This window comes from Rhinopithecus bieti, unplaced genomic scaffold (assembly GCF_001698545.2).
Source record: "Rhinopithecus bieti isolate Rb0 unplaced genomic scaffold, ASM169854v2 scaffold_15838, whole genome shotgun sequence".
In the NCBI taxonomy this organism is placed as follows: domain Eukaryota; kingdom Metazoa; phylum Chordata; class Mammalia; order Primates; family Cercopithecidae; genus Rhinopithecus; species Rhinopithecus bieti.
The window spans coordinates 727,977-740,480 of NW_016808928.1; the positions used below are offsets into that span (position 1 = coordinate 727,977).

Genomic DNA, 12,504 nt, shown 5'->3' on the forward strand with positions numbered 1-12,504 from the left:
ATGCAATTCCCGATTGTAGGCCTGGAAACAAATGGGCTGAATTTCAGCGGCCATAGGTTTGGAGCTAATATTACTCTTTACGTAGCTTTTCTAAATGTATTCAATGAATGTCTGATCAGCCTCAGAAATACTAGGGGATGTGTAGCCCAGTGTTGTGCTAGCCAGCCAGCTAATTTGTGGGCTTTACCACATTTGATGGCTTAAATACTCACCCCGTAGATGATTCCAGCTACTAACGATTTAACAACGACTTTGAACAACTCCTGAATATTTCGCAGTTTACTCTACAGAGCTGGTACAAGCCAGCTCCAGGACACCACTGAAAGTCTAATATTTCTGGAGATAGATGGGCCAACTGTAATATTTACCTAGAATACTCTCTAATTTATGCCACCGAACTAATAACAATTTCAGAATTATCCTTAACTCCAGAGAGGGTTTCTTCACTGAGCTCTGTCCATGGTAAGGCTGTCTGGAAAGTTCTCTCGGGAAGTGAGTCCTGTGTCTTCAGCAGTAATAGAATCACATCATCGCGCAAACACTTGGGATGGATGAATGTGAGTTTCAGAGTGACGTATTACACAGTTTATTATATTGGTGATAAAAGCAGTATTGTTAGCAAAGCATCAACTATAACATAATAAAAATGGAAACATTTTAGACTTTTAGTGAATTTATCAGGGCAGCTAAATTCAGGTAATAATTCTCCTTATTGCATTGTGTGCTATCATCCCGCTGTAGATAGATTATAGAATTCTTGAGTTGGTCTATTCCTGCCCTTATCTGATATTTTAGTCAGCACAAAGTATTTTTTTCCATGTTACATTATAATGAGCTTACATATAACCTTAAACATCATGACTGAGATGTTTCTATGCAATAAATGACTCCGAATGATGGCAATCTAGATATTGTGGCACCTGAATTCAGTGACATGTCGTCATCGCTGAAACTGTCACCAATTTTTGCACTTCACATGTTAACTACGTTGGCCATCATAAAAAGCTTTAAATTTGGCCGGGCCTAGTGGCTCATGCCTGTAATCCCAACACTTTGGGAGGCCAAGGTGGGTGGATTACCTGAGGTCAGGAGTTCAAGACCAGCCTGGCCAACATGGTGAAACTCCATCTCTACTAAAAATGCAAAAATTAGCAAGGTGTGGTGGTGCGTGCCTGTAACCCCAGCTACTGAGGAGGCTGAAGTAGGAGAATCACTTGAACCCAGAAGGTGGAAGTTGCAGTGAACTGAGATTGCACCACTGTACTCCAGCCTGGGCAACAGAGCAAGACTTCATCTCAAAAAAAAAAAAAAATCCTTAAATTTATACATTTTCAGTGCAGATTAATGAAAACCTTTAGTGTAGTTTAAGATCCTCACAAATTATTTTTACCTGTTAATTCAACATTATAGACATGATGCTGAAGGTACTGTAAGAGGACCAGGTTAGTACTGTGGCCAGTGGTTAGAATCATCAGCATGGATTCTTCAGTGGGGTTGACCAGTGAGCCGATGGGGATAACACCACATTTGCAAGACATTATGTAATCGCTCCAAGAGACTGCACGTTTTATCACTAGGTATGCAGTACCTGAAGACTTACAACATCACGAGGGAGATCAGACACCTAGCCAAAAATATCTACTAGCCACAATGCACTGAGGACATCTCTATATTGCACCATTTATAATGGCTTCCTGAGAAAATCAAAGAGACTCTAAGAAAGCCGTTCTTGTTTAGGATCCTTCAGACAAGAGCCTGTCTTCATGAGGGATTGGGGAACAAGCTAACACAGCTTCCTGGGAGACAGAAGTGATTACGGAGAGATTGATTTGAGCCTCCTATCTGCCAAGAGAAGAGGATTGAGTGATGCTTGGAAAAACTAAAGAACACAGGGTGTTCCTGAGAGAAATGTGTGCTATTATAAGAAAATTATTTTTCTGTACTATGAAAAGAAGGCCTGGATTACAATCTGCTACCTTATCTGTTTTTTTATTACAAGTACCTACTCTCATTTCTAAAGGTCCCTTCTTATGTTCTGGCCTGAATTATTCTGTGGTTATAACCTTTGTGTGTTTATCTACCTTTTCATACTCCAGGATCTTCTCTCCAAATCTGCAATGCAATTTTCTTATTCTAGACTCTATTACATAAATAAAATGCTGTCTATTTCTCCTGTGTTTGGGGAAGGTGCACTCTGCAGCTGACCTATTAGGGTAACAAACACACAGACTGTAAGGGCAGGAGACTTACATATCCAAGTGTCCATGTTTTGTGGGCATGCTGGCATATTGGCTGGTAGACTGTCTTAGATGATGGTGGCAGAGCAGTAAGTTTTATCATGTTTTCTGGGGCATTGCATAGGATTAGTGAATTAATCAGGATTCTCCAGAGGGACAGAACTAACAGGATAGGTGTATGTATAAAGAGGATTTTATTAAGGAGTATTGATTCACACGATCACAAGGTGAAGTCCCACAACAGGCCTGTAATCCCAGCTATTCAGGAGGCTGAGACGGGAGAATGCTTGATCCTGGGAGGCAGAGTTTGCAGTGAGCCGAGACTGCGCCACTGCACTCCAGCCTGGGTAACAAAGTAAGACTCCATCTCAAAAAAAAAAAAAAAAAAAAAAAAAAAAACAGAACCAAACAACAACAGCAAAAAATCTGTGGGCAAGTGACAAAGCCAGGACTTACCTCTGGATTTACTCACTCAGAAAATACTCCTCTTACAAAAACAAAAGAATTTCTAAATAGGGGAAAACAAGGGGATTTATTAAAGTTGGAGATTAGTATGTAACTTTTTTTTTCCCAAAGTTTCCCAGAGTAAAGTCTAGGCATTATAACTGAATCCATAAAGACATATACAAAACAGAATAATTCCATGCATTCACCCCAAGGAGGGGCTAGACAATGACCATGAAAGCACAGAGATCCATTTTAGAAGTGGAAAATTCTAAAACCTCAAATGCATTTTTAAATGATCACTCAGGCATGCTAATGGCTTTCATAGGGGCGGAGACTCCTTGCTATCTTTTCGCTATCTGTGGCTCTCCATGGTTATACAAATGGGCCCGCGTGTTATATCTTCCTCCTTAAAAAGACCGGGTGCGGTGGCTCACGCCTGTAATCCCAGCACTTTGGGAGGCCGAGGCGGGCGGATGAAGAGGTCAAGAGATTGAGACCATCCTAGCCAACACAGTGAAAGCCTGTCTCTACTAAAAAATGAAAAAAATTACCCGGGTGTGGCATGCACCTGTAGTCCCAGCTACTTGGGAGGCTGAGGCAGGAGAATCACTTGAACCCAGGAGGCAGAGGTTGCAATGAGCCCAGATGGTACCATCGTGCCACTGCACTCCAGCCTGGCGACAGGATGAGACTCTGTCTTAAAAAGAAACACCTTAGGTTCCTGCAGGAGAGGGCTGCTCTTTTCTCCTGTTGCTGTGGATCGCCCACCAGCCCGGCCCTTCATGTGGTCCTTCTTTTCAATGCCTCTTACAGCATCCTTAGGTGTCATGGGCACGTAGATTGGGATTACAAATACACAAATCCAATTCTATGCACCAAAAACCTGTCTATGGGAGAGACACACAAGTGATCATTCTTTTCAATGCCTCTTACAGCATCCTTAGGTGCCATGGGCACATAGATCGGGATTACAAATGCACAAATCCAATTCTATGCACCAAAAGCCTGTCTATGGGAGAGACACGTAAGTCATCTTGAATTTCTGAGCTGAAGTCGGTATAAGGGGAGAGGCTGAGGCTGTGGGTATAGAACAAAGAAGTTGCTGAACTCAGCACTGCATCTTCAAGAACGCTTCCAGTGTGTCCCTTCAGATGAGAGAGCAGCATGGTTCTGCACGTGGACCCGCGAGGCGCGGTGGGGAATTAGGTGGACAGACTCGTCTGTGCCAGGATAGTAAGAAGATCTGCCAAGGACGTGTTTGGTGCTATGAGGGTGGGTGGGGCCACAGTCCAGGCTGGATGAGAAATACGAGGAGGTCACATCACAAAGCAAAAGTAAGTCTCTAGGGCCACATACGGGAGCCACAGTGATGGGAAATGCCCAGGGAGCAGGGCCTGGAGAAATGAAACGTTGCAAACCCTTGAGTCCTCAATGTGACTGTAAAACTGCAGGTAAAAAATTTACCAAAAATCATCTTATAACAGCAGTTTTTTTTTTTTTATTTGACTTTCAAACAAAAATGCAAATTCTGTGGTAATAAATTGCATATTACGTTTATTTTATTTTGTTTTGTTTCGTTTTATTTTTTTGAGACAGAGTCTCACTCTGTCACCCTGGCTAGAGGGCAGTAGTGAGCTCATCTCACCACAACCTCCGCCTCCCCAGTTCAAGCGATTCTCCTGCCTCAGCCTCCGGAGTAGCTGGGATCACAGACACCCACCACCACGCCCAGCTAATCTTTTTTTGTATTTTTAGTAGAGATGGGGTTTCACCACGTTGACCGGACTGATCTCAAACTCCTGACCTCAAGTGATCTGCCTGCCTCGGCCTCCCAAAATGCTGGGATTACAGCCATAAGCCACTGTGCCCGACTGGCCACAGATTTTGAGTAAAACTTTTCTTCTTTTGGAGGATAGGTACAGATCATTCCCAAATCTATAACATGCCAGTTAAGGACTTTTTTTATATATACTTTAAGTTCTGGGATACATGTGCAGAACGTGCAGGTTTGTTACATAGGTATACACATGCCATTGTGGTTTGCTGTATCCATCAACCCATCATCTATATTAGGTATTTCTCCTAATGGTATCCCTTCCCTAGCCCCTCACCCCACAACAGGCCACAGTGTGTGATGTTCCCCTCCCCATGTCCTTGTGTTCTCTTTGTTCAACTCCCACTTATGAGTGAGAACATGTGGTGTTTGGTTTCCTGTTCCTGTGTTAGTTTGCTGAGAATGATGGTCTCCAGCTTCATCCATATCCCTGCAAAGGACATGAACTCATCCTTTTTTATTGCTGCGTAGTATTCCATGGTGTATGTGTGCCACATGTGCTTTGTCCAGTCTATCACTGATGGACATTTGGGTTTGTTCCAAGTCTTTGCTATTGTAAATAGTGCTGCAATAAACATACGTGTGCATGTGTCTCTGACAAAGGGCTAATATCCAGAACCTACAAGGAGCTTAAACAAATTTACAAGAAAAAAAAACAACCCCATCAAACAGTGGGCGAAGGAGATAAACAGACACTTCTCAAAAGAAGACATTTTTGCGGCCAACAAACATAGGCAAAAAAGCTCATCATCACTGGTCATTAAAGAAATGCAAATCAAAACCACAATGAGATACCATCTCACACCAGTTTCAATGGCGATCATTAAAAAGTAATCCTGCCTCTATATCTTACATAATCTGAAATGTGATTTTTTTAATCCTGTGTTATTCTTCTGCAAGAGAGTAACCAGCATTTTTTGAGGCATTATTTTGTGCCAGGTAATGACACATGTTGCTTGACATGACAAATGTTGCTTCATTTAACCTCTTTAAAGATCTTCTAAGGTTTTCTTTCCTAAGACCTGATTCTCAGAGACCCTGTAAGATGATATGGAGGGTAAGGGGACTGGGCTGAGTGACTTACCCCATGCCAGGTCAAATCAGCCACAGAGCTTGCGTTCAAAAGACGTTTGGATTCAAGTACACATCTGCTTTCTCTACTGTCCTCCCCCTAGCTCCAGCTCTATTGCTCTTTCCTGTGACTGGGGAATGGGAAGACAGGGGCAGGCCATGTGGAGTGCAGAGCCTGGGCTGCAGGCAGGGGAAGCGGTGCAGAAGGCAGGAGTCGGCCGCTTCTCCTCCCGACTGCCTGATGTCCAGCCCCACAGGACAGCACACCCCACTTGCCTCCGTGTTTTCACAAAAGCAAATACATGGATGTGTAGTCCTTGTCAATGCATGTCCTTATGTTCAGGTGGGAATCATTTACTGTCTCCTAATGAATTGATTTTCTTTATCCTTCCCGGTGTTTCACTGATGTAGAGGGGAGAAGTGGATACGCGACTTGTATACGTCAATTGGAGAGATGCATTTGCAATTTTTTGACACACTTACCAAGTAAGAAACTGCACATGGGAGAGGGTGAAATGCCAGCAACTTAAGCTTTGCCCTCATCACTTCACTGGGCATGAGTTCCCCATTGCTATGGCCACGGAGTTCGGTCCGACCTGATCATTGCTTCCCGAACAGCTAGCCTCACACCTGACTGGTGGGCTGACGGACCTGTGGCCCAGGAAGGAAGGCATCAGGCAGACCCCTTGGTTTATAGAACAAAATATCACTCTGACTATTCTGTTAATTAACAGGAAGTAAATAACCCTGCGCTTGAAGACAGTTAAGCGTCTGTTTTCTTTTTGTTAGGCTGAAGATATCTTATAGCTTCTTCTCTTTCCCATATTAGACCTGTTATATCCACTAGATACAGCTTCTAACATAGAAACAGTTATAGAAATTTGGCACTGAATAAAATTTAGAGGCAATCTTGGTAGAATAGTCTATCTTCTTCATTTTAAAGATGAGAAAGCTGAAATGAGAAATAGTTCAATGACTTGTGTGAGACTCTGTGCCTATGGAAGGCAGAATCACCAAAAGGTCCTGAGAAAATTGTCTAAAATTTTGTTTAATAGCAATGGATTATGTTTTCTTATGATAAAATTGACTTGACTAAAGAAACAATGAATGTAAAATGGTTTAATATAACTATGGGTCAGGGAAAGGCTTAAATATATTCTTCAGTCATTGACCATGTCTTAATCTCTTTTTATCTCTATGTTGTAAAGGGGTTCAGAGATATTGTTTATGTAATTGCCCAGATTTCCAAACCAATCACTTTCTTGATATAGAAACTTTTGAGATGACCTTGTCTACTGAATACTTAGAGTAAATTCTCATAAGAATCCTACTGAGCATACATTAATTTTGTCCCCAGTTAAAGAGGAAGAAACTGATGCATGGACTGGTGATATGGTGTCTTGCCCAAGGTCAAATAGCTGGCAAGAGACAAACCTGGGATTTGCACTGAGATATTCTCGCTTAAGTCTGAGCTCAGAAATGCTAAGCATAAGAGGACTTTAAGTTCTGAGACGTTTTAAAAATTTCTTTTGCGTGCAAGTGTCCATGGATCATTCTTCTCTCATGGCTGTAACTGGTTACTTTTGTCACAGTTTCCCAGTGTAGGAGTGACAGCTGATGTGTCTCTTTCCGTGGTGGGAAAAGCGTAGGTGGTGGAGCATTACAGAGTCATTTTGTCCTCTATTCAGTCTAAATAGAATGATAATTTTATTTGCTTTTAATTTTAAAATAAAATATTCATTACATAAAACTCACAGAAAATTTTCCATAATAGATAAGCTAGAAACACACTAAAACCGACTGAAGGAGTGATTGAATAAATAAGTGAATTTAAAATTTTCTCAAACGTCACTGAAATAAGTGTCTTAGTTCATTCGTCTGAATCTTTTCATTCTTAATTTTAACTTTACTATTTCTTTTAAAATATTTTTAGTAATGAGTAAAGGCAGAAGTTTCCTTTTTACTTCCACAAAAAAAAATTGTATAGGTTACCTAATTTTACAAAATAGATTTCGTGATTATTCACAATTGAGTTTCCCTCTAAAACACTTGAATCACTACTTTTCTACTGTGTAAATTCTGTTTATTCAATTTCTATGATTTTTATAATCATAACAGTTACTATCATTTATAAAATTGTAACCATGACACCAAGCTCTATGTTAGGCACTTGGTATATATTTTTGTTCAATCCTTACAACATCTTGTGATGAAAATGTATATTAGAAACTCTATATCATAGATAAGCAAAACTTCCTAAATTAGTTAAGTGTGAACATCAACACCTTTACTAAGTGATGTTGCCAACATTTAATTTCAAATTATCCGACACCAAATAGTGCCATTACACCTTTATATTTATTTTAGTTTTATAGTGTTTTTAAAAGTTAAGACATTAAAAGCATTAAAAAAAAAAAAATCCAGGTATGAAGGAAGTAAATTACAGCCAAGCATAAGTAGCCTTGTTGAAATTCTCTCACAATCTCCTTTATAATCAATCATTGCCTCCTTTCTTTTATCTTCGTGACACCCAAAATTTGGAGTTTATTCCAGAAACTTACTGAACATGCAGATGTAAGTTTTCCTAAGAAAAATATTAGCATGTTTTCTTGGGAGACACAGAGATATTTAGAAGCATGACTGAAGATGAGTGAAAGATGAAGCCATGAATGAGACGTAAAGTATCTGTGTAACTGCTGCTCCAGAGAGTGTCACTGGAAGAGTGACTGGAAGTCATTTATTCCCCATTTCTGGCCACGACCAGTGGTGAGAATGTGAGTATTTTCCCATTCGGCACCTTCTCCTCTCTAGACATGTGCAAACATGTGTTTACTCCCCTACCTCCAGTATTCTTGTTAGCATGCAAACTCTGGCAAGCCTCCTTGTCTCTTTGAATATCTAGAAATAGCAGGTAGTAGGAATTGAAGGCACTTAAGTGGTGTCTGTGACTGATGATGCAAGACATACAGCCTGGCTCACCTGCGCCCACTCTCCCAGGGCAGTCTCCCTGACAGCTCGTCCTGGGACTGGGGGTGTTCAGAGTCCTTGAGTTTCAGGCGCCTCTGTGGCACTTCCTGTGTCAGCCATCCCACCTGTCACCTGCTCTCCGACGAGACACTGCCTTATGAGACCACATCTCAGCCCCAGGCCTCATCCCCAGGAGAAACTTGGTTGCCCTGTCTTCATTTGTTTAATTAGATTGTTTAATATGTAAGAATAGATGCACATATGTGTATTTTTATCCACTCAACCCTCTTCCTTTCTGGTTTACATAACTTTTTTGAGATCATTCTTTTTCGTATATTTGTAAAGAACCTCCTTAAGTAGCTGTTTTTTAAATTAATCTTATTATTGGAAGCTCACCTTTCAGCCAAGTTGGTGATAAGGAGTGTGTTGATACAATACCTGAGACATTTAAAAATCTGTAAATATTTTCTCTTCCTTCTCACATAAAGTAGCCTCTTTGCTGAATAAACATACTAAGCAGAACATCCTCTTCCCTTCTATCCAGAGCTCATAGTGCTGTTAGTCCATGCTACCACAAAAGGGTTTTGTCATGCTACCAAAAAAGAAAAAACTAACTTTGATTTGTATTTCCTCAAACATAATCCACTTGTTCTTCTGGGTTTGTGTACAGAATTCTTCTGGTGTTAGTGTTAATTCTGTGAGGTGATGTATTCCTATTATTCTCATACAGCTTTATTTCATTTATGGGGGCCATAATGAAGCACTTTTAACTTCATTCTCAACGCTTTAATCAGTCGTAAAAGTGTATCTTCCATTATTTTTCTAATTATTGATTCTGCGCCCATAATTATTTCTCAACAAACTTCAATATCTTTTGCTTTCATCTAGAGAATCTATAATTTTCTCTCATCATCTTTTCATCTTTTGTTCCTTCAAAGTTTCAGCACAGTCATTCCACACATCTTTGGTTGATTGATGTAAATGTTAATTCTGTATTTTATCACATCGAATGATGTTCTGGTTTATTCTGTATCAGTTATTGTACTGCGACTTTTAAATTCCCAGTCTCTCATTTTTTAATACTTACTCTGCCTTCTTTCATACATCTGAGAGCAGATGTCAATAATCTACTGAGATCTGCTTGTGGTGCTTGGGTTGCTGTATTTCAGGGGTAATAGAAATTCTCCTGAAATTCTCACTAGCTTATTCTCCCATTTTATGCACGAAAAAAAATTTTTTTGACTGTTTCTCCATCACTGTTTTGTTTGCTTACTTTCCCTGGTGCACTGGTTAATCTTTGTTGTTCTGCTGTAAGTATTCTATCTCTCTGCCAATTTCACTGGCATTTTCATGGGTTTTGCTTCAGAACTTTTCCTTGCCGCATTTTTCACTATCGTTTTCACGTGACTCCCAACTTGCTACTCACCTGGAATTTAATGAATCTCACCTTACTCCTCAAGCATCCACAATTTCTTCATCTAAGTATTTAGTCAAAACCACACTTCTTAAGAGAAGCAAAATACTACTACTGCAACAGGGAAGGAAGTGTGCAGGTGATAAAATGTGTCGGGAATTCAAAAGATAAGAGGTCATTTTAGATAAAATTGGAGTTAGAAATTGCAGAGTCAGACAGAAGATGGATGAGTTTTTCTTGGTTGTAAAGACTTGTGAGATTTGCAATAACAGAATACTTCAAATGCTGGCAGAATGTGGCTGGGTCTGGCAGGCATGACAAGGTTTTTATGAAGCGTCACCACAAGGACAATAATGAACACAACTGCCATTGATCAAGTGTCTGCTGGATGCCGACAAGAAGTACACACCTTGCCTGCACTGCATTGTTTAATCCTAGAAACCCCATGGGGAAATCAGTATCATTCTCATTTACAGATAAGACAGAAGGTTAAACAATTCTTTCAAGACTCTCACTGAGTAAGCAGCAAAGCCCAGACTCCCCATTTGATCAATGTGATTGTACACGTTCATTTAAAAAATGATTTTAAAAAAATGTTTGACTAATATATAATAATGGTACCTATGTATGGGGTGCATGTTTCAATACTGGTATACAACGGGTCATTGATCAAATCATGGTAATCAACATATTCATCACTTCAAATATTTATCATTTATTTGTGTCGGAGACATTTAAATTCCTGTTTTCTTGCTCTTTTGAAATATACAGCAAATTGTTGTTGACGATAGTCACCCTGCAGTGCTGTCGAACGCTGGAACTGATTCCACCTATATAACTGGACTTTTGTACCCCAAACCAACCTCTTCTTGTCCACCCCAACCCCGCCTCCATGTTGTCACTTACATGTGGAAGCTTTAAAAGTTGATCTCATCCAAGTAGAGAGTTGAACAGTGGCTACCAGGGGCTAGGAGGGGTGTGTGGAGGAGGAGAGGAGGGGGTGGGGGCTAGGAGGATTGTGTTTTGGGTGGAGGGAGGGAGATGGAGGGCAAGGAAAGAGGGGGGTTGCTTTTTATACCATTTTCAAACCACAAGTGGGCTGAGACAGAGAAAACTAAGCCAGGTCTTCCTGGGAATCCTTTCCAGTGGATGGGGCACATCTAGCTTCTTTGGCTATCTTGAGCTGAGACTAATTCTCTCTGTAGCAGGGCAGCACAAAGAGAATTACAGGAATTTATGTACCATTTAAAGCTGACAGAAGGGAGTTGGCAGGGCCCTGAGGGTGGGGATGTCAGTAATACTTAAACTTCCAGAGAACCATCTGGAAGATTTTAGCATGAAACACCAAGTTTCTTGACTTCCTGCCATCTGATGCCGTCCCAAGACTGCTGTGCATTTCACTGCCTGGGCAAACTGTGTTTTGCTACTCTGAATCACTAGCAGCTTTGACTTTTTGTAGCACAGCCTGGTAATCATAGAGTTACATGCGAAATAATGTATGAATCCTCTTCTTAATAGCAGTGCATTGAATTGTAGTTTATGAGAGAATCCTAGTGTTTATATGTGGGGCTAAACATCTCAAATAAAGCAAGGATAACCCAGAATTAATGATATATATTTCTAACTCCCTTTCTTTTTTTTTCTTTTTTTTTTTTTTTTTTTTTTGAGTGTTCAATGTGTGAACTTTCTTTTTTCTCGGTTGGAATCAAATCTTTGTAATTTCATACTGGATACTGTGGGCTGTTGGTATGTGTTGCATACAGATATAAAGGCTTCTATGTGTATTTTTGGTTAATTTATTAGATTTTATTTTTAGAGTAGTTTGTACAGCAAAATTAATCAGAAGACATAGTTTCCCTATACCTGCTGCCCCCACACATGCACAGCCTCCCGGCTGTGAACATCCCAACCAGAGTGGTGCATTTGTTACAGTTGATGAACATGCATTCATGCTGAATTACCAAAGTCCATAGTGCACGTTAGGGCTCACTCCTGCTGCTATGTACTCTATGGATTTGGGCAACTGTATGAAGTCAATGTCCACCATTGTAACATCACATAGAGAGTTTCACTGTCCTAAAAATCCTCTGTGCTCCTGCTCTTCATCTCTCCCTCCTCTAACCCCTAACAATCACTAATCTTTTTACTGTCTCCATAGTTCAGCCTTCTCCAAAATGTCATGCAGTTGAAATCTTACGACACGTCGCCTTCTAAAATTGGCTTGTTTCACTTGGTAAAATACATTCAGTTTTCCCCATGTCTTCTCATGGCTTGACAGCTCATTTCCTTTCAGCCCTTAATAATATTCCATTGTCTGAATGTACCACAGTTTTTCCATTCACCTGCTGAGGGACATCTTGGTTGCTTCCTAATTTTGGCGATTATGAAGAAAGTTGCTATAAACACACATGTGCAGGTGTTTGTGTGGACATGGACATACTTTTTTTTTTTTTTTTTTTTTTTTACTGCAAGCTCCACCTCCTGGGTTCACGCCATTCTCCTGCCTCAGCCTCCCAAGTAGCTGGGAATACAGG

General features: G+C 40.4%; 1 protein-coding gene across 1 annotated transcript in view; it reads left to right on the top strand.

Moving 5' to 3' along the window:
• Positions 1–12,504, top strand: part of CSMD1 (CUB and Sushi multiple domains 1) — a 1,215,136-nt gene that overhangs the window by 635,079 nt on the left and 567,553 nt on the right. The gene's annotated exons all lie outside the window — the stretch shown is intronic.